We start from the raw sequence: 24313 nt of genomic DNA, 5'->3' as shown, positions 1-24313 counted from the left end.
TCAGCTGCATGAAAATGAAAGCTTTCAATGATAGACAGGCATGTGAGGAATGAAAATCATGTTGCAATTGAAGGTTATTTTCCATTTTTCTTTATTAGGCTTTTTGTTTCTAAGTCTTTGGACTTTCATCTGAGCATCTTTATCTTTCTTTTGTTGGGGTGTGGGTGTTTGGCTTGGTTTATTTTTAGCAAGACATTAGAATTCATATAAAAGAGTTCTGGGAAAGAAGTAGAAATGTAGGAGGAGGGATAAAGGGGATGTTCCCTTCCTTTATGATGGCTTGACAAAAGCACCATAGAAATGAAAACTAGACTAGAAAATCAGAATCCTTAGAATTTGCCATAGATTTTCTTTTGACTTTCTTTTAATATCCCATAGGAGTTTATATGAATATGTATGTCTATATCCATATATATGCATATATTTATGGATATATATGTATATGTGTGTATAGTGTAAGAGAGTTCTGTGTATATGCATATATATGTGTTTTGTAATAGGGGAAATATATGTCCTGTAAAATGTTCTTTTGTGTATAGTTGGAGGGAAGATAAGATGCTTAATAAATCAGGAAGAAAAAATAGGGAAATAATTAAATGTTTTAGAGTGAAGAAGAGTCGATGGATCTTTCCCACATTCTCCAATTTCTAAAAGGCTGTCATATGAAATAAGAGAGAAAGATGCCCTATATACAATAGAATTGAAGAACAATAGGGGATGGTTTGATCAGCATGTAAGATACTGTGATTTCTTGGGGGAAAATGTGACCACATGATATATCATGAACCACTGGGATTGACTACAGAATGATGATGTGAAATCACTATTGTTGGTTGGCTTTAAGCATGACTTCCAATAGTTAAGTTTTCTCTAAATATGAAGACCCTTGGAATGGATTAAGATTCATTTAGATTCTTTCCAGTCCTTGATTATTCAGTGGTGGGTTTTTTTTTAGCCTAAATAGATTCATTCTCCAGCAAAACCCTTAACTGTTTTGAAGCAATTTCAAGTATGTTTGTGTATTTGAATCACCTAAGAGGTTTTTGTTGAATAGAATAAAAATGTCATTGTAACATTTAGTTTTGTTAAGTCTGTTTGTAATTACATATGTGATTTCAGAATAATGGACTGGAATTAGCATCTCCTCCTGGGAGGTATTTCCCTATGAATTTTTCAGTAGCATTCTAAGATTGATTTTTAAAATTCATTGCAGTTATATTCTGTTTGTGTTTCCTCTGTAATACCTATATCCTCAAATAACCCCAACACTCCTTGGAAAATGTAAGCGGGTGCCTTATGCTTCCTGACCAAGAGCAAATCACCTTATAATAATATCTAGCCTAAAGCTTTGGGCTATATTTCTAACTTGCCACTAATATTCTATACCAACAGTTGAAAAGTATAGCATTTCCTTGTGCCTTATTAATTCAATTCTAGTCCACTCAAAAAAATCCACATTTGATAAGTTTATATTATATGTTAGACTCTATGCTAGATGCTGGGGATGCAAAGATATAAACACACATACACACACCAGTACCTGCTCTCAAGAAATTTACATTTTATTGTAAGAAGATAACAGGTATTATATGTATACATATGTATACATTATAAATATACATGAACATATGTGTATACATATTTATTTATACACACAAATATATATCTATATATGTATATACACAGAATAAAAATAATAAAATTGGGGAGGGAAGTACAAGCAACTATGGGGATCAAGAAACATCCCTCATAGGAGACGAAAATTGAAATGAGACTTAAAGATAAAGATTCCAGAAAGTGAAGGTAAGGAGGGAGAGCATCCTAGGCATGGGGAGCAGCCTGTGCCAAGGCATGGAAGCCTGGATGGGATGGCATGCCACGAAGGAGGATGTAAGTTGGACTTGACAAAAGAATGTGTGTGTGTGTGTATACAAAAGATGTAATGAGAAATCAGTTGGGAAATATAGGTTGGATACAGAATATGAAGAGAATTGAATGTCTAAAAGAGGAGCTTGTATGATCATATGGTGGCCACATCAGTTGAGAAATGGGAAAAATAGGAGAGATATTGTAAAAGTAACATTGATAAGATTTGAAAATTAATTGGAATATAGAAGTTGAAAGAGAATACAGAATTGAGAAATACTCTTTTGTCATGAACCTTGGTGACTATTACAAAGGTGATACCACCTCCAGAAAGAGTGAAGGTAGTAAAAGGGTTTAGGGGAAAATATAGGGACTTCACTTTTAGATTTGTTGAGTCTGAAATAAGTATAAGGCATCGAGAAGGAGAAATGTATTTTAGGAAAAAAATAAAAATCCATCTTTATCACAAACTTGGACTGACAACAATGAAACATAATGGAGAATAGTCATAGAACACCTATTCTACAGTAGTTTAGAGAATGTCCAACTAATGCTTCCTCCTATTCTTCCAGACGGGTAGAAATTTACTTTTGCTGTTGGCATCAGGAATGAAGTATCCTACAACATCAAGGACCAGCAAAAGTAGAATACAGGGAAATAGCAGTTTTTTGCAGCTAATATTTAAGTTTTCTGGGGTTTAGGAAACAATCCAGGAAATCCATTACATTGATGGTGGTGGTGGTAGTGGTTGTTGTGGTTTTTTCAGTCATGTTAAAGTCTTTATGACCCCATTTGGGATTTTCTTGAAAAAGATTCTGGAATGGTTTGTCATTTCCTTCTCTAGGTCATCTTACAGATGAGGAACTGAGGCACATAGGGTTAATTGACTTGCCTCAGATCATGCAGCTAGTAGTTGAGGCCAGATTTGAACTCGGGAAGGTAAGTCTTCCTGACTCCAGGACAAGCACTCTATCAAATATACCACCTCACGGTCCTAATTAAATCAATGCAAGGGACTAATTGCCCATTTCACAGGGGAAGCCAATTGGTTGACTTTAATAACTGATTCTCTACAGACAACATTTTCAGTATCATGCTGGGCAGTAGTCTGTTCCCTAGTGAAAATCTGTCCAGATGCACCTCTGATGAGTTGACTAGAATTCCTCTTAATTCTCTTCATGGTCATTTCAGTAGGAGTTGTGTGGACACAACTCCTCATCTACTGAGAACGAGAAGGAATTTGTTTAGGAAAACAACATCCTGACCAGTCTAAGAAGAGGCAAAGAAGGAAATAAAAAGCAAGCAAACAGACAAATGCAAACTTAGAATTAGACAAGGTAAAGGTTGGTTGGTTGGGAGGGAAATATTGATTAGAAATATAGATTTAAACTAAAATTGTACTCTAGCACTGTATTCCATACTTGTTGTCATTTCTGTCATGTCCAATTTTTGTGACCCCATTTGGAGTGTTCTTGGCAAAGATCCTGAAGTGGTTTGCCATTTCCTTCTCCAGCTCATTTTACAGATGAGGAACTGAGGCAAACAGGGTTAAGTAACTTGTTTAGGGTCACACAGCTAGTAAGTGACTGAGGTCAAATTTGAACTCAGATCCTCCTGACTCCAGACCTGGCTCTATCCACAGAACCACTGCAAGTTGAACTTGCCACTATATTACCATTTATTAGAAACCCAAAAATTTCTTTTGGCAATGCTATCTTTTCCTTTTTTGCTCACCTTAAAGATACTTAGAGATATCCATATCCCCGCCCCCCCATTGGCTCATTTAAGAGTTAAAATTGAGCTACGCGGTAATGAAGTTTGAAGGAAAATTCTAAGAATGTGGTGGGGATGGATGGTAATGAGTAGATCCAAAAGCCATGTCACTTCTTCAGTGGTTCTATATCCATGAATCAGCCATTCTCCCAAAATATAAATGAGTTATAGCCTGCTAAAAAAGGATTACAGAAACAAAAATTCCCTATTCACCGAATCTATTCAGGGACGGAGCAATCCATTTTGAAAAACTTAACATTCTCCCTTTTTATTATAGATAAAAAATATAATCTATGTACTTTTATGCAATGGAGCTTATTAAGTATCCATGTGTTCAAGAAGACACGGGACTAGGCATTTTATGTCATGTGTTAGTAGAGCTCAAGAAATAATAATGATTACTTTCATTTATGTGATATTTTAAAATTTGTAGAGTGATTTTTATGCATTATCTCATGATCACTTCACACTATCCCTTTGAGGGAAGGCATTGTTATATTGTAATACCTATTTTAATTGCCAATTGTAATATCTATTTTAAAGATGAGCAAACTATCTCAGAAAGGTTAAGTGACTTGAATTTGGCCACTAAGCTAACAAATATCAAAGAAAGGATTTGAAACTTGATCAAGACCTAGTAAAATCAATCTGCTAAGACAGCTCATTATACTTTTGGATTCCTCTAAATGTCAGGAAATTCTTCCTTGTATTGAGATGAAATCTGCTACTGCAATATCCAGTATTCTTTGCAGCTCTCTTCTCTGGGACTAAGCAGGAAAAAAAAATCCTCATTCTTCATGAAGATAGTTATCATGACCACACCATGCCTTCTCTTCTCCTGGATAAATATTTCTATTTCCTTTAGTTGTTTTCATATGACATGACTTCAAGGCCATTCTTTGGGATGCTCTCAAGTTCATCCTTCCTATAAATGTGGTACCCATAAGTGACATGGTACTTAAGGTATGACTTGACTGGGATAGAATATTTATTTGAATTATTCATTTAATTGAATATTTAATTTGGATAGTGCTGTTCTTATTTTTGAATAGTGTTAAGACCTCTTTAAAATATACACTGAAGGTGATGTTGATACTGTTTTCACAGTAAAGGTATCACACCAATGTTATAGACTTCCCACATTAGTTTCAGAGATGCATCACTCATCACTATGAGTACTCAGAACATAACTCTTAGAGTAACTGTTCTTTTAAACTTACTATTTAAGTAACATGTTACTGAAAAATTGCAATAAGATTGCACTGTCATTTTGAGTAGGAAATTGACACTTTTTACTCATACTTAGCAGAATACAGGCTCTAGAGGTTTTTTCCTCCAGTAGCGAGGTTGGATTTTTGTTCATGTCGTTACAGTGTATTGCATAGTGTTTCATATAAGAGGAAATACTTTTTTCTTGAAATGAATGACTAGGATTTGGATTTAATTTTGTGGCCATTGAGAAACTAACTTCTTTAGGCCTTGAAAGAACAACATTTTTCAGTTTCTACAGTTAACTCAAGGAATCTTCCACAGTTATAAACCTAGGAAAGACAAGTCACTACTAAAACTCCAATTTCATGGATATAGTTCTTCATTTTTGCCAACAAATTTTAAAGGAAGGATATTCTGATGGGAGATGTAAACTATATAAAAATAAATGGATTCAGTTAAATAAAAGACACAAAGTCTCATGATCTTTGTTTCATATATTGTCCTATACTGTTCTGAGAATGTCCTTTTTAAAAACCTCATTGGAATTCCTCAGTGCATCTTTAAGTGTTTCATAGTATTATCTGATCAGCATATTTAATGTGAGAATATCCTAAGGACAAGTATATTTTGTGGTATGCTGACTCTGTGAGCTTTACACTATTAGAGGTTTGGCATTGCCTTTAAATCACAGTTGCCTAGAGTAGGAGTTCGATACTATAAACACTGGAGGTCTTTTTGCCAAATGAATTACTCTAGCAGATGGTATTCCTCTTGTGCTAAATACCCGCCAGTTTTATACCCACTGGTAAAACCCTCCAGTTTTTACATAAAATAAAAACTTACTCAAATATCCTTCATTTGGGAATTTTTGGCAATCCAGCCAAAATTATTTATACAAAGTAAAACATTTGAATTCATATTCGTGCATATTAGCACTCTTTTTTTGTCCTCAAGGGAAATTGAAGAAAATATTCAGGATATTACAGATTCCTTCAATTTACTTTCAATGTCTAGATCATGAAATATTTTGCTATTATTTTTGCATTTAATCATTATCCTGCTTTACCATTATCGAACACTTATTTGATCTTCATAACAACTTTGTAAAATAGGCATCAGAAATTCTGTTACTTTCATTTTGCAGATGGGAAGACTGAGGCTAAGTGATATTAAGTGATTTAGCCAATAGTTACAGAAATAAAACTCTAACCCACATACTCTAACCCTTATTTGAATGTACTTTTCATTTTGCTATGCTACAGCATAAAAAAGCATATAAAACATGCATGCATGTATACCTACATACATATAGACAACTGGTGGTATGATAGAATAAGATAAGCATTAAGGTAGTAATTATTGGTGGTATGAAGGCATATTATTTTGAGGTAGATAGGCCAGATAAGTGACTTTTTCAATAGCCCAGATGTAGCAGCAAGCACCCCAAGCGTCCTCAGGGTTTGCAGCTACCACAGGTTCTTGGATCTGCTTTGTTAAAGGAAAGCAACTCAAAATGGGTTAACAAGTTTACTTTAATCAGTCAGACATATATCGTTTACCTTGTTCAGGGGAAAAAAGGTCAGCACCCCAAACTTCAAAATATACAGACAGAATTATCAAGACATTAACAGATCAAGTAGACAGCTTTCCAAACTGTCCAACCATTACATCCATACCCAGTCAACATCTGGGTTTCCACATCTGGGTTTTTCAAAGCCGGGGGACTCTCAACAACGGCTTCCCAAAATTCAGATCAAATCACAGAACACTTCTCAAAGTGAGTCCCAAAACAAAGCTACACATCAGGGCTTATATAGCCTTCTCCTGGCTCAGAGAATGTAACAACCTTATTGACTCACTGGCCAATCAAGAAGTATCTATTGAAAAACAAGCCTCCCACCCTAGGCTTCAGGTGCACATTAGCCTAGGGGCAGGGAAGATCTTTAAAATTTACATTCTTATTACACCAGATGAGAAATAAAAGTATGTAAAATAAAATGTTATTTCTAGTAATGGAAGAGTTAACAGATGCTAGAGATATTGCAGATAAGGAATTGGTAGTACTTTATAACCGTTCGTACATATGAGGTAAGGGAGGGGGAAAGAGAAATAAAAATAGAAGGGAGTAAGAATTTGATAGTTTTACTGGATAGTGTGGTGAAGGAAAATTTGTATGATGTTATAAATAATATCTGAGAATGTCTGCAGGAAAGGGAAATGAGATTCTATGGTACTAAGTGGAAATGACCAAGGTAAAAGCAAGGAGAAGATTCAGCTGCGGTACAGGAGATGAAAAAGAACATGCAATAATACTTATAGTGGAGAACTTCATAGTTCAGGATCTTGAGAGTGGAACAGTTTTTTTTTTTCAGTGAAGATGTGCCATTTTCATTTTGTGACTAAGGCAAATGAAGGTCAGCATTTCTCACAACTACTCATGCCTTATCTCTACCTACCAAACCAACAAATATCACTCTACTCCTGACTCCCACCACACCTGAAATATTGTAACAGTCAGTCAATAAACATTTGTTGAATGCTTATGATATGCCAGGCACTCTGCTAAATTCTATATGTACAAAAAGAGACAAAAGACAGTCCCTACTTTCAAGGAGCTTACAATCTAATAGAGGAGACAACAAGCAAACAAATGTGTAGAAACTAGTTTTATACAAAACAAATTGGGAATAATTGAGATGGGAAGCACTAGAATTAAGAGTGGTTAGAAAAGTTTTCATGTAAAAGATAGCATTTTATCTATAACTTGAATGAAGTGAGGGAATCTGGTAGGAAGAGATAAAGAACTAAAGAATAGTTTAGGCATTGGGGTGGGGAAGAGAAAATGCTCAGCATCAAGAGATGAAGTACTTGTTCATGGGGTAGCAAGGGGGCTAGTGTCACTCGATCAAAGAGTACATGGGAAGGGAATAAGAAAACAAAAAATTTAGGAGGGGGCTATATTATAAAGGGCTTTGAATGCAAGAGAGGATTTTGTGTTTGATCCTGCAGATCTTAAAAAGCTACTGGAGTTTGTCAAGTAGGGGGAGAAATATTGTCAGACTTTAACTTTAGTAAAATCACTTTGGTGGCTGAATGGAGTATTGATCAAAGTGGAGAGATTCTTGCAGCAGGCAAACCCATCAGCAAGCTATTGCAATAATCAAGGTGAGAGTTGAAGAGGGGACTATACTCCTCTAATCTGCATTTTCATTTTCTAAATCCAAATCCAAATTTCCAATTTCCTTCAAAAGCCACTTCTTTCTCCTTCCCTTTTCCTGTGCTGACCTATATATTGTTCATCATCATCTTCATCTTTTTTTTTAATTTTCTCTTTCTTCTTCATCCTTTTCCCAATTCTCATCAGAATTTCAGTCTCTGCTCTTTACAAGATTCTCCCTCATAAACCAATGTGGTTATCTGTTCATGTTGATACTCACTCTGACTAGTTTTTTGCCAAAATACTGCCACCTGTGTAATAGAGGATGAATTTTTCATGAAGTCAAGGGAGCTTATTATTTTTTTTGGACAGAAAACACCAGAGGGCTTATTTTCAGGGGAGGGCTTATTTTAATGAACATTGACAGCAATTTTAATAAACAGGTAAATGTGAACAAAAAAATGTACCTTTATTCAATAAGCAAATCACTGGGGAAGAACAGGATGACGCGCTCACTGCTGCAGCTCTGATTGGATGCAGCTCGGAGTGCGGTGTGCATTTCACGGGGGGGGGCGGTGCATACAGAGGGTACCGTAATGTAGCGTGTAGCGCAGGGGATCACCTTCACTACAGTAGCAATCTCAATAGGGCTTATTTTTGGGGGAGGGCTTATTTTAGAGGAATCTTACACAGTAAGGGGAGGGCTTATTTTCGGGATAGGTCTTATTATCGGGGAAACACGGTAGTTTGAATAACCCTTCCTTCCTATGGTACTATAGATTGCTAAGGCAACCCAAGTGTTCATATTGTCTGTCAGATTACTCCTCCTCCAAAAAGGGATGAGGACACACGGACAGATTCTTTCTGTGAAAGTATAATCTTAATATTGCACATAAATTGCTCAAACTATAGTTGTTATAGCAGATTACCACTTTTACCACATTTAGGGAGCCAGAAAAACTGAACTATGAGGGCAGCAAGAAATATCTGTGGGTTATAGTAGGTCTCTATAGAATCCACCTTTCTCCTGCTCCCAGACTGCATGAAAATAGAGGGTTAAGATCAGAGAGAATTAGATCATTGAACTGTTGTTTGGAAAGGTTATCATTATAGTCCTATTGTAGATCTGCTTATTTTTGGAAAGTGAAAATTATAGTGAACAAGTTGATATTTCTTTACAGTGGAACAAAGTAGCTTCATGAATTTGTTATTACTCTTATTTCCTATATATGTATGGGCTTCTCTGTCTTACATGTCACTGAGGGACATTTGTATATTAAATTGTAAATTGTCTTGGACACAACAAACATGATAGTGTTTCATATAGACGAATTTGTGCCACAACATAAACCATAGCTTCATTCTGGATAATTTTTCTAAAGCATGTCATATTCTCTTTAACAGAATGGTGGTAGAGACCATGTGGTCCTTGTAGTCAGGTATCTGGGAACATGTCCAGATGTCCAGGATTATAGTTTAACTTATTTTATATTTTAAATAGTTTCCTCCCTTTTAGGTAAATATCTTGGGATCCTTGTACAGATTAAAAAGCTACCCAGTCTTTTCACTGATATTTATAAATCATTTCACAGCACAACATATACCATCAGTAAGCCTCACATATTTTAAGTTAGTTTTCAGTAACTTCAATTTATTTTAATTGAATTTGTTTTTTCTAATTAAGATAAATTGATTTGGGGGGGGGGTCTAGGTCCACAGTGAAGAGAGCACCAGCCCTGGAGTCAGGAGGACCTGAGTTCAAATCCGGCCTCAGACACAACACAAAACTAGCAGTTTGACCTTGGGCAAGTCACTTAACTCCAAAATTGCCCTACTTTCCCCCCTCCAAAAAAACAAAACAAAAAGATAAGTTGACTTTATTTCCCTCCCATCTCTCCCCATTAGAAAAAAAGAAGAAAAATTCCTTGTCAAACAAAACAAATTCCCTTACTGACAGTGTCCTATACATAGATACATCTATATATGTGTGTATTTGTATTTATTTACATTGTATATGTGTTTGTCTGTGTGTCTGTGATGTTTCATCATTAGTCCTCCAGAATGATGGATGCTGATTATTTGGGGAGATTACTTTGATTAGACTTCTCATAACTTTCAAGGTTGTTTGATCACAGTAAAAAACATATTTTAATCACACATCCAAATATTTGGGGTGCACATTATTTGGAGTCTGTAGTGTCCTACAGAATAAATAGGTGTGACTACATATAGTGTTTTAATTAATTACTAGTGGGAATTTATATGTAAACAGATACTGTCATCATTGTTTGAAGGATATATTTTCCCTTCTGCAGATAGCTTGGAAATAGTAAATACGTTCCTGGTGTTTGAAATCAGAAAGAAAATCTCATATGGTAGAGAATGATGGAAGGAGTGGTATATTCCCAAGTGAAGCAGGCCAAATGTTCTTATCAATGTTTCACTCCAGTAACAATGGAATGTTTCTGAGAAATTGGAGTGAAATTTGCCTCAACCTCTAGCCCTTTGAGTGTGAACATCTGATATTAATAATTACTTTGCCTTGAGGCTCAAGTGTTTCATGGGCTGTATCTAATAGGTAATGTGGGATTAGATAAATTGAATGGGTGCTTGCAGCCAACTTCTCCTATGCCATAAATTCTATCATTGCTAAAATGGTAAACAGTATTTCATAAACACAGTCCCTAGTCTTTATCAAACTACTTGAAATGATAGTAAATAATGAAATCTTTCCCAAACCCAGTTCATATTTGGAAGAAAATAACTTTTTTTTTTCAATGCACGTAAACTGGGAGTAATTAAAGCTCCTGGATAACCGGAATTGATTCAATAACAGAATGTGTTATTAATTTGGATTATTCATATCTTTAAAATCTTGCTAATGAATATCTCATTTTGACTATTTAGAAAACTGGAATAGAGGTGGCCAGGTAGCACAGCAAGTAAGAGCACTGGCCCCAGTGTTGGGATGGCCAGGGGATCGAATCCACGCTCAGACACTTAGCACCCACCCAGAAACACCTTGCTGTGTAACCTTGAGCAAGTTACTTAACCCCAATTTCTTAGGGGAGGCCAGATGGCTCAGCGAGTAAGAGCACTGGCCCCAGTGTTGGGATGACCTGGGTTCTAATCTGGGCTCAGATACTTAGCACCACACCCAGAAATAACTGGCCGTGTAACCTTGTGCAAGTTATTTAACCCCAATTGCTTAAAAAAATGGAATAAACAAGCAAGTTCAACGACTCAGAATTGTGTTACTGGTTTTATCTATCTGCATGTTACCAAATTCAATAACTCCAATTTGCATGAATTCCTAGAAAATGATCCAATATTGAAAGATAAATTTATAGATGCACATATTTGTACATAAATGAATATATATATATATACATGCGTGTGTGTGTGTGTGTATATATATCTTATAATGCCATTTTCTCTTTCTTTTACAAATCGCTAGTATGACTAATTTCTCCTATCTCTGTCTCTCTCTCAACCATTTTTCTCTGTGTCTGTGTCTCTGTCAGTTTCTATTTCTCCCTCAGTCTCTTTCTGTATCTGTTTTTCTTTGTTTATTGTTCTCAGTCTCTCTGTCACTCTGTCTATCTCTATCTCTATGTGCCTCTGTCTCTCCCATAAACCATATAGATGTGAATACCATCAGCTACTTAAAGTGCAGGATACTTAAGGGGATATTTCCAGAAGAAACCTTATGCTACATATGAATGCTAAAATGAATTATCTTATTTTTATACAATTCATTTTAACCAGGAGTCATCTATATCCATGGAATCCTTTAAATTTTTATTTTTGTCTCTTCTGCTTCCACATTAACTTCTCTTTTCACTTTATCATAATATTGAGAGAAGATGTGGAATTTTGAATGACTCACTTTGAAGTCAGGAAAACCTGGGTTCAAGCCCTTATTCTGACACATCCTATGCTTTTGACCATAAACAAGTCACTTACCCTCCTTAGTGTCTCCAAGCAACTATCTAAAGCTAAAAGTTATTTCCAGGCCTGATTGAATTGTATCTATGAAGTGAGTTTCCATCCTAATAACTCCTCCAAATTAACACATAGATGCATAAACAAACAAAAAAATATGTCTAATCCAGTAAGGATTTATTTGGTACTATGACATAATTTTCCAGTGGAGTCTCTCCCTTTGAATACTTGAAGCAGATATTTTCATTTTTACTCTCCTCAATTCTTGACCCCCAACTCTTCATATATAATTGGTTATAGATATCATAGTATACAAGGGGTGTTTTATTTTGAGTACATACCAAAGAAATGAGAATTCTCATTATGCATTGCTTGAAGTTATTTTGCAGAAAGGTAGGATGCAAAATTTCAACTGTGATTCACAATTGGTCTTTTCTTGTAAGGAAACTCTGTCGTGGTTGTAAAGGTAATGATATGCTTGGGAAGAGAAGAGAAGAATAGATATACTTATTTGTCCTACTACTTAGAAATTGTAGCCTTATATTGTTCTATTCACTATAGGACCATCTTCCAGAAGTAATTTTTAAAGGACAGAAATAGAGGAAATCAATCGTATAATCTTACATACAAATAACATTTAATGTTCATTTTAGTGTTTTATGACCTCCTTGGTGTGAACGTTCTTAATCAAAATTCTGATATCTTAGCAGACAGTTTTGTGATAGAGTTAGATTCCCAGTGATAGGCCTCTACAACATTAGCTTTATGAATCCTTGAATGGCAGTCTTTCTTTGAACCCATACTCATGGCACAGTAATCATTTTCTCCAGTATTGTAGTCCGAGTCCCCAGGGCATGAGAGTAAGACAAGTGAAAGATCATACTTAGACACACACACACACACACACACACACACACACACACATAAACTTCAGTCAAAGAGAAAGTACATGAGTTAATGTAGCAACAACATGATATTCACAGCACCAACAACAACTATGAATATGCCAGGATAGTGCTCAATCACAAAATATAAGAGGCTCTCCATATACAAGACAAAAGCAAAACATTTTATTCAGACGCCAGAAAACTTGATTCCCCAAACTTGAAAGCTGAATCCATCATAGCAGCAAAGAAGTTAATACACCATAATAGCACAGAGAGTCACACCATCCTCTAGCCTTCCCATAAACCAACACTCACAAGCCTAGTTGTCTGCCTAGATGTGTCCTCCCCTCCCTCCCTCTCTAACAGCTCTGACTCCCAGCTTCCTGTGAGCTCTGCTTCACCCTTCAGGTGAAGCTCCTCCCACCACAGGTTCCATGTGATTGCATTAAGCCTATTAGGGGGCAGTGAAGATCTTCAGATCAGAGAAGGTCTCAAATTTCCTTAGGTTTATTAAGGGGCAGGGAAGATATTCAAATTACCATTACAGTTAATCAGTCAGTGATGAACAGCAATGATGCACAACGTTTTATTTGGTACTGTGAAATAATAAAACTTATAGTCATAAATTCACAAGAGGTGTCAGCATTTTTTTTTAGATCAAGCCTATGATTCTGATGAAGGGGTGATAGGTGTTACAGGGACTCCAATCAATAACCAGACTCTTTGATGTTTAGTCTGGAAGGAATCCACAAGGCCCAAGAAATCTTTTAAGTCAGAATTGTAAAGGTTTATTGTTACACTATACAGCAGGCAGAAGGTCTTAGGGAACCTGCAAACTTTAAGAAGTCATAGGTATAGTTTATAAAGAGTTACAATAGTAAATCAGATGCCAATTTTGCTAACTAGTTGAGTAAGGGTGGGATTAGGGAGGAGTTAAGTAGTGACCAGTGCTTAAAGGAACAAACACTTTTAATATCAACTGCACAGATGTATTGCCCATAATTCACTGGGAAATAGCCCAAGGGTGGGGGGGGGGCTACCTGGAGGTATGGTTTTAGGCTTGAAACTTCACTAAGTCAGCTAGCAGTCAGGGCTGACTGAGAAATGCCTGGTCTGCCACCCATCAGTGTCATGTTTGACAAAATGAATGTTGGGAACCAAGGCTAATGGGGATTCAGGATGTGTATAATTGGCTGAGGAATTAACTTACAGATAGTGCATTGAAGGATTCATAGATGCAGCTGGCCATTATACTAAGGGGAGATAAACAGTTCATGAATTGTTACTAGGCAGAGTGCTGGCAGGAGGAAGGCACAGAGTTAAAGCTCTGAGGCTGGGGGGGGCGGGAAATAGGGGCAATGAGATTTTACAAACTGGTTTTACAAATTGATTTTACAAACTGATGTTACAAACATAGACACCCCAAGCACCCCATCAATTCAGCTGGTATAAGTTGCTCTCAGTGGGGGAATTGCTCTGTCAAATCAGATTAGCAATTTGTAATATTAAAGAGTTACCTGGACCACTGAACAGGTAGGTGATTTACCCATGGTCACAGAGTCACAGAGTCACAGAGCCAGTATTTATCAGTCAAAACTTGAACCAAAGTCTATCTTGACTCATATGCCAGCTATCAAACCACCATACCATACTGTCTCAGGTGCTTGGTTAATAAAATAAATTTAGAATATATAGCTATATTTTAGGAAGATTAATTTGACATTAGGGTGTAAGGTGGTTTGAAACAGGAATAGAATCAGAAGGTATTAATAAAAATAAAATAAAATTTAAAAAAATATTTCAACAATGTCATTAACATGACTTGGTTTCTGATTGGCCCTTGTCTAAAACAAAGACTCAAAATGATTTTGAGATATGTATCCTGATTGACTGGTTGAAATTTTGTCCTAAATATGGCAACTAATTGGTGCAGTGGGTAGGATGATGGGCCTGGAGTCAGGAAGACCTGAGTTCAAATGCTGCTCAGAGACTTTCTAGCTGTGTGATCCTAGGCAAGTCACTTGCTTTCTCTGAACCTTTATTAACCAGCTCCAGACTACAAAAGTTTGCTTGGGCCTCAACAACCAGGTTGACTGCAATCCTTCAAGAGCAAATGTTTGCCAGGGTGGACAATCTGTATATATCAGAGATAAAGTGCTCTGAACGTCTGATGCCAGGGAAAATGGGCTCAGAACTACCAGTGCCAGGTTAGAAAACTAAGAAACATAAGGAGTGAGACAGGTCAGTGCTCAGGACACCTTGTATATAGAGAGCTGTACAGAACTCAACCACACTTCAAAAAAAGATCTTGGCATCCATCTGAGGACAATTCTGACTGTCCAAAAGTAACTTGGGACAGACAACTATGTTGTGAACCATGAATTTCTCTGCTCAAAAGAAGTCTGAGACACTGAGATCTAGCTCCCAACAAAAGGAAGGAAATCAAGAAGACAGTCTGGTAGAGGTAACAGTGAAGGGGCAGATGGGGCCTCAAGGATAGAACCTGGTGAAAGCCTACCTACAACTGAATCACTGCTGTTCTTGTGGGGCTACATTATAACATGGAGAGTACATAAAAGAGAAGAGGGAAGCAGGATAGAAAAGAGTGAATATTACGCTCGGGTCCATTCAAGGGCTAGCAATGAGGGGAAGGTGACCTCACTGGCATCAGAAAGAGAAGAACGTCCAGAGGTGTGGGTAAATAGGAGGGGGAAAAACCAAAAAAGAGGAAAAGGAAGGAGACCGTTCTTTGTAAGTTGGAAGAGGTTCCACTGATGAATGTTCCTATGGATGAAGAGAGATGGTAAGTAAAGGGAGATTAGGACCTTACAATGAATGAGTTCTAGGGGATTCGGTGCTTGAAAAGTCTATTTCACCTGGGACGGGAAATAGAACCCATGAGGGTAGCTAGCACCTGTAGAATTGTGAGATCATGGACAAAGTGAGATTTAGAGGCAGATGTAGAGCAGAAAATGTCAACAAGAGAAGGTATAGATTACTGGTTTCCTGCATAATCAGGGGGTTGTTGGGGGAGGGGCCCCAAAATTCATCTCTGTCCTCCGGAACAGCTGAAATAATTGTCATTGTTCTGGGAGTAAGGCACAATCCAAAAGGAAGAGCTTAGAATGACTACGTGGGGGGCTTTGATTGCATAAAGAATATAGAGAAAAGAGAGAGACAAGATAATTATAGGGGTCATGAGTCAGAAAACGAAAGCCCAGAGCAAACAAAAAGAGCAATCGGACAATGAATAGAGTGAGAAGGATCCTTTTTGGTAAAGGGTGTAAAAAATGAAATTTTAAAAACCTAATGAACAGTACTAGGAGAAAGAAAGGAAACAAAGGGGGGAATCTAGTTGACAAACTAAGAGGAAAAAAAGGGGGAAGGGGAGGAATATTTACAGCTAAAAACATGAGAGAAAAAGGAACTAATAAAAATAACCTAATGGGGAATCAAATGAGAAAAGGGGATCAGGAGTGGGGGAAGGGGGCCAGTGAGAACTGAGTTACATTAAAATAAAATTAAAGTAAACTTTTGCACCAGAAGAGAGAAATTGAAAGTGAAGAGTTCTGCACAAAAACACTAGTTCATTTAGGAAAAGAAGGGAAGTGGTTGAATGGAAAAAAAAACATCTTTGCATAGAAATAGAGAGCTTTGATATCAATTCCGAATCAAGGACTTGTCACCATAAATTACATGAAAGTTAGTCTTAAGGACCCAGGACTTATTGATTTGTGCACATTATTCAATAAAGTGTAGTAAATGATGCAAGGTATCACTTCAGATTGCATGAAGGAAGCATCAGTACTAGATCCCTGGAAAAAAACATGACCAATTAGCTGGAATTATGCAGCAGAAGTTTGCTTTTTTTAGTTTATAAAGTAACATGAAAAACCGCTATGCTAATAATATAAACCCCACACTATCATTTAGAAAAAAAATAACTAAATAAACTATATTCAAATGGAGCATCATTACAGACAAAACTGTTGTCCACAACTCCCTAAACAATTAAGACCATTTTAATGTCACCATAAGGAATATCCATGATCTCCAAAATATATGGAATGAAATGCTTTCAAAATTTAGAGTCACAGTGGAAGAAGTTAAAACTATATAGGAATAGGAAGAAGCATGTGTCATTCTTGTCATATTGTCTGCTGCTGGAGCTGTTCTGAAGATATTTTAAGTGAATCTACAGATTTATCCAAAATCTCTTAATCAATTACCCCCTTCCCCCCCCAAAAAAAATCTATCAACCTACGCAGTAGTTAACATAAATATACAAGAATAATAACAAGATTGTGACTTGGGGACTATTACTATCTGAATCATATGAAAAAAGGAACAGAAAAATGTAATAGTAACCACTCCTTTTTATATCATTGTAAGTTTTACAAAGTACTTTACATTATTTTTCTCAAGGAATCCTCACAACAGTCCTTTGATGTCTTATTTTTCAGTTGAGGCAACTAGGAGATGGTTATGTATCCAGGAAAATATAACTAGGAAATGGCTTATTATAGGATTCATACTCAGGATCTTAGTGACTCTAAATCCAGCATTCTCTCCTCTCATATGAGGAAATTAAAAGAAAAGGAGAATTTGGAAAAGGTTGGAGTAAAGAAGAAAGAATAGGAGAGGAAGACAGAAAGAATGGTATAAAGTGCTTGTATTTTCAGGTGGGAAAATATAATTAACACCTATAAAACAGAGATTCTTAACCTCTGAAACAAATTAAATAATCTTCTGAGTAGAAGACATGTTGTCATAAGGAGTAAAATCAATAGCAGGAAAAAATCCAACATATTCTGGTGCTTATTTTGTGAATGAATGATTTAAGTTTAAATGAGAAAGATACTGAATTCTGTTTGCATGTTTATAGAACATATTTTTGTTAAGTGTTTATATATGACTTAGTGAAACTGATAATATGCCACCATATAAATATGACTTTTTATCCAGTAAATAATGCATGTTATAAAATTAAAAATAAACATTAGAAGCTCTATCTGGGGGTGGCCAGGTAGCACAGCGAGTAAGAGCACCGGCCCCAGTGTCGGGATGACCTGGGGATCGAATCTGGGCTCAGACACTTAGCACCCACCCAGAAATATCTGGCCGTGTAACCTTGAGCAAGTTACTTAACCCCAATTGCTTAAAAAAAAAAGAAACTCTATCTGTTTTAAGGAAAAAGTACTATGTGTAGCTAATTTCTCAAAACCAATTTTCCACTGAAGTGGTGGGTTAGCAATGAAACTGGATAGATCTCAGAATATTTTGACAACCAAGGAGAACAGCAAGGAGTATGGATTCATGAAGCACTCTTGTCAAAGGAATCTATTTTAATTCTCACATACATTACTGGAGACAGATTTATCAGCAAGTCAAAAATAGCTTGTCACAGTATATTAACCCATAGATAATTATGTAAAGCAATAAAGGAAAAAAAATTACTGCAGCAAAAAGAGCATTGGGATCACTGACGAAAACACTAAAGGTAAAGAGAGTAACGCTAATTTTTAAAAAAGATAACATGGTAATATGAATGCCTGACAACACACCTACAATCACATTTACTATGCAAAACAATCTCAAGGCTTTGGCTCATTTTTCCTGCTGATAATGACTAGAAAAGAGAAAAAAATGCATTTGAAAATGATTTTCCCATTCCATAACAGTCTGTACAGATGTGGTTACTTTAGCATGAGTGACTAGCTAATTCTGTTCCCTTTGAGGACAATAGTTTCTAATAAGACTAGGGAATAAACTGACACATAGGCAATAGAGTCCACAATAAAGCATGGAAACATATGGAGGTATTTTGAGATAATAAACTCAAACTATATACATGGGGAAAAATAATTCCTGGAATGCATGTACAAGACTTGTCGAATAATGCTTATAAAATTGTGTTTTACTTAAATGTTTGTCTCTCTTTGAAATCTATTTGACTTACTTTCATGGTGAATATAAGTGAAGAAACCACTCATTCCTGTTTGGTGAATGAGTCTTTCCAGAGTTCCATGGAACTATTCAGTGGATTGGGAGAGGGAGGGGGGGAAAGGAAGAAAATATTGAAGGGCAGGGCAAAAGTATGACTTTTGTATAAATGAAATAAATCCTGAAAGACCTAATTCAGTTTATATAGTCGATTACATTGTTTTCACAGAGTATTTTCTTCATTCTAAATCCCAATAACATGATGTTCATTGGAGTATACACAATTCAATTAAATTAGCATTTATTAAGCACTCACAGGGTACCAGGCCCCATGCTAGACCCTATGTAGTGCAAACTAGAAAATAAAGACGAGACACATTTCTTGGCCTCCCTGAAATTAGAATGCAACCATCCAAGTGGACATAATGGTGTTTAAAAGAACATGGCAAGGACAGCTATACTTTAAAACTACAGATACTAATTCCTAAAATTTAATATAGACACTTGTTAATGCCATCCTTCAGAGTTATCTTGGATCGTTGTGTTGTAAGAATAGTCAAGTCATTCACAGCTAATTATCTTACCATATTGCTATTACTTTGTACACAATACATGTCACTTTGAATCAGCCCATGGCAAGTCTCTCCAGGTTTTACTGAGAGCATTCTGTTCATCATTTCTTGTAGTACAATAGTATTTTATCATAAACACATACCACAACTTGTTTAGCAATTACGCAGTTGATGGGAATCTCCTCAATGTCCAATTCTTTACCACAAGAAAAGAGCTGCTATAAATCTTTTCTAAGATTTTGTATATATAGGTCATTTTCTTTTTCTGTTTGTTTTTTATCTCTTTGTGATACAGACCTAATGGTATTGCTAGGTCAAAGGATATGCATAATTTTATGGCCCTTTGAGCATAGCTTCAAATTGCTGTACAGAATGGTTGAATCAGTTCACAAATCCTCCAATAGAGCATTCATGTCTCAGTTTTCCCACATCCCTTCCAACATTTGTCATTTACTTTTTCTGTTAGACAATCTAATAAGTGTGAGGTAATACCTCAGAATGTTTTGATTTGCATTTTTTCCAATCAATAGTGAGTCAAAATATTTTTTCATATAGCTATAAATTACTTTGCTTACTTCATCTGAAAATTGATTATATATTTTTTCATTTATCAACTGGGGAATGGCTCTTATTTTTATAAATTTAACTCAGTTCTCTATATGTTTGAGAAATTAGGCTTTTATCAGAGACAGTTACTTCAATTTTTTTCCCCAAAGTTAATATTCCTAACTGTATTTCCCTCCTTCCTATTCCTCCCACCTCAATTTATTCTATTCTCTCTCTCCTTTTAACCTGTTCCTCCTCAAAAATGATTTTGTTTTTGACTACACCCTCCCCCAATATGCCCTCCCTTTTTTTCACCACTTCCCCTACTGTCTTATTCCCTTTTCCTCCTACTTTCCTATAGGATAAGGTAGATTTATGTACCCAAATGTGTGTGTATGTTATACCTGTTTTGAACCAATTCTGATGAAAGTAAGGTTCACTCTCCCCTTAACCTCCCACCTCTTCCCCTCCTCTGTAAAAGTTTTTTCTTGCTTCTTTTGTGGGAGATGATTCACCACATTCTACCTCTCCCTTCTTCTTTCCCTCAGTACATTCCTCTCACCCCTTAATTTACTTATTCTAACTCCTCTAACAATGAGAAAACTCCTATGAGTTACAAATATCATTGTTCCATGTAAGAATGTAAAGAATTTAGACTTATGAAGTACCTCACGATTTCCCTTTCCTGTTTACCTTTTTATGCTTCTCTTAAGTCTTGTATTTGAAAGCCAAATTTTCTATTCAGCTCTGCTCTTTTCATCAAGAATGTTTGAAAGTCCTCCATCTCATTGAATGTCTATTTTTTTCCTTGAAAGATTATACCCAGTTATGCTGGGTAAGTGATTCTTGGTTGTGATCCTAGCTCCTTTGCCCTCCAGAATATTATATTGCAGGCTCTCTCGTCCTTTAAGGTAGGAGCTGTTAAATCTTGTGTTATCCTGACTGTGACTCCACAATATTTGAATTGTTTCTTTTTAACTACTTGGAATATTTCCTCCATGATCTGGGAATTCTAGAATTTGGCTATAATATTCCAGGGAATTTTCCTTTTGGGATCTCTTTTAGGAGGTGATTGCTGAATTCTTTCAATTTCTATTTTATCCTCTGGATTTAGAATATCAGGGCAGTTTCTCTTGATAGTTTCTTGAAAGATTAATGTTTAGGCTCTTTTTTATCATGGCTTTCAGATAGTCCAGTAAATTTTAAATTATCTCTCCTGGATCTATTTCCCAGGTTACTTGTTTTTCCAATGAGATATTTCACATTATCTTCTATTTTTTTCATTCTTTTGGTTTTGTTTTATTGCTTCTTGATTTATCATAAAGCCATTTGATCCATTCTAATTTTTAAGGAATTATTTTCTTCAGTGAGTTTTTGGACCTCCTTTTTCATTTAGCCAATTCTGCTTCATAAGGCATTCTTCTCCTCATTGGCTTTTTGGATCTCTTTTGCCATTTGACCTAGTCTGTTTTTAAGGTGTTATTTTCCACTTCAGCTGCAAGATCTGCTAGGCTAGTGCCACCCAGGACTGCAGCCAGGATCCAGGTATGGGCAAAGCAGTGGTCCAACTTGGTGCTAGCAAAAAGACCCCTATAATCTTTTTCTGACCCTCTTATCATCTTGTAACTTGGTGCTAGCAAAAAGATCCCTATAATCTCTTTCTGACCCTCTTACCATCTCAGGATAGGGAACTCAGGAAGCAGCCATGGTCACAGCTGCTGCCATTCTCATTGCTAATTGAGTCACTCCCAAGACTTGCTCCTGGTTTTCTAGGGCCAGGGATGTATTGGCATGACTTACATTGGATTACACTACACTCTTACCCTGGTGCAATTTAACTTTCCTGCTGACCTTCTAAGTTATTTTTGGTGTTTGTGGGCTGAGAGGTCTGGAAGCTGCCACAGCTACCAGTGATTCAGTCACCCTGAGGTTTGCTTTCATTTGCTGAAGCCTGGTGGTTTGCACTGGCATTACCTCTACTAGACTGTGATCTCTCATCATAATGCAAGAGTCCTTTCCTGATGACCTTCCATGTTGTCTTGGGCTTGAAATTTGTTTCCTCTGTCTTTTTGTGGGTTAAGCTGCTCTAAAATTTTTTAGAGTCATTTTTAAAGGTATTTGGAGGTTATTTTTGGTAGAGAGCTCAGACAGGTCCCTGCCTTTACTCCAGTTTTTGGCTCTGCCTCCTATGTTTCACTTTCAAAGAGTTCTTATTGTTAGGAAAAAGTTTATTATTATTATTATTATTATTATTATTATTATTATTATACTATGGTATTGTGCATGTATGGACCTCATCAGGGAGCTTAATGATATGGATATAGCCTCCTACATTCCTAGGACTTCTCATCCTAGGTAACTCTTATTCTTCTCCTCCTATCAATTTTCTCCAAGGGTTTCATTCCACATGCTGGGTGTTATCCTTTAAAATTCTTGAAATTATATAGATGCTAATAGTGCATGTAACCTATACATTAGTTATCCTCCATTCTTGTTTCATGACCAGGCCACCTTGTTTCCCAGTTATACAACTCTGTAAAGGTATCCTTTGGCTTTTGCTCTTGAGCAATTATTTCTTCATAAGTGTCCAGTTATAACTACCATGCACTTTTTCATTTGCCTTTGGGGAAAAATTTTTATGATAATATGTCTTTTATAAATTTAATAGACATCTCAAAATGAACTCCATTGATTGTAATTTAAATCCATCACAATTCCTAGAAAAGCAACTGCAAAGGCTTGCCTTTGTGACAATGTCTGAAAAATATCTTTTATAACTACTTTTTTAAATGAAAGAAAACACAATTCAATATTTTATTTTCCTCTGATAATATGACACGAAATTAGTACACAACTATTCTTTTTTTGTTTAAATTGTTTGTTTTGAGTTTTCAACATTCGTTTCCACAAGATTTTGAGTTACAAATTACCTCCCCGACTTTCCCCTACCCCCACCCCAAAATAACAATTCTACCGAATACCCCTTTCCCCAATCTGCTCTCTCTAATATCCTCCCAAGTGCTCGCCCTGAATTTCTAGTGGGGCAAGATGGATTTCTGTATCCCAGTGCTTGAATATTTTAATTCCCAATTGCATGTAAAAAATTACATATGTATCTTATACATGTGTAGTTACACAAAACATTTCCGTAGTATATGTATTGTGAAAGAATGACTATATTTCCCTCCATTCTATCCTGCTCCCTACTTCTTCTATTTTCTCCTTTGACCCTGTCCCTTTTAAAAAGTGTGTACTTATAACTACCCTTCCTGCCATTCTGTGCTCCCTTCTTTCATCACCCCTCCCCCCTTACCCCTATGTCCCCTACTTTCCTGTAGAGTAAGATACCCAATTTAGTGTGTATGTTACTCACTCCTTAAGCCCAATGAGAGTAAGGTTGACCCATTTCCTTTTGCCTTCCTGTTCTTCCTATCCATTGTAACAGTTTTCTCTTGCCTCTTTTATATGAGGTAATTTACCCTATTCTATCTCTCTCTATCTCCTCTCAATATATTCCTCTCTCACATCTTAATTTTATTTTATAGATATCTTCCCTTCCTATTTAACTGATCCTGTGCCATCTATGTATACATGCACAAAAATATACACACACCTATATGTATTTATAAGCACATATACCCTCCTATATAAACACACACACACAAACACATATATATCAACTATCCTCATACTGAAAAAAGTCTCATGAGTTACAATTATCATTTTAGCATATAGGAATGTAAATAGTTCAATTTTAATAAGTTCCTAATGATTTATTTTACCTGTATACTTTCTCTTGCTCCTCTTGCTTCTTGTATTTGAAAGTCAAATTTTCTATTCAACTCTGGTTTTTTCATCAAGAATGTTTGAAAGTCCTCTATTCCATTGGATGACCATATTTTCCTCTGAAACATGATACTCAGTTTTGCTGAGTAGGTGATTCTTGGTTTTAATCCTAGCTCCTTTGGCCTCTGGAACATCATATTCCAAGCTCTTTGATCCCTTAATGAAGAAGCTGCTAGATCCTGTGTTATCCTGATTGTGTTTCCACAATATTCGAATTGTTTCTTCTTGGCTGCTTGCAATATTTTTTCTTGATCTGGGACCTCCAGAACCTGGCATTTATAATGTTCCTAGTAGTTTTATTTTTGGGATATTTTCCAAGAGGTGATCGATTAATTCTTTCAATTTCTCTTTTGCCCTCTGGTTCTAAAATGTCAGGGAAATTTTTCTTGATAATTTCTTGAAAGATGATGTCTAGGCTCTTTTTTTGATCATGGTTTTCAGGTAGTCCAATAATTTTTAAATTATCTCTCCTGCATCTATTTTCCAGGTCAATGGTTTTTCCAATGAGATATTTCTCATTGACTTCTATTTTTTCATTTGTTTTGATCTGTTTAATAATATCTTGA

At 36.1% G+C, this 24313-nt stretch overlaps 1 protein-coding gene across 1 annotated transcript in view; it reads left to right on the top strand.

The window, feature by feature from the left end:
* MYO16 (myosin XVI) overlaps positions 1-24313 on the top strand; it is an 871975-nt gene that overhangs the window by 223656 nt on the left and 624006 nt on the right. The window lies entirely within an intron of this gene.

The sequence above is a fragment of the Petaurus breviceps genome, unplaced genomic scaffold (genome assembly GCF_028583685.1).
Source record: "Petaurus breviceps papuanus isolate PSGF00001 unplaced genomic scaffold, PetGlider_PUasm1.0 214, whole genome shotgun sequence".
NCBI classification, from domain to species: Eukaryota; Metazoa; Chordata; class Mammalia; order Diprotodontia; family Petauridae; genus Petaurus; species Petaurus breviceps.
The sequence above is the reverse complement of the archived record's forward strand: the minus strand, read 5'-3'. Positions and strand labels throughout refer to the sequence as shown.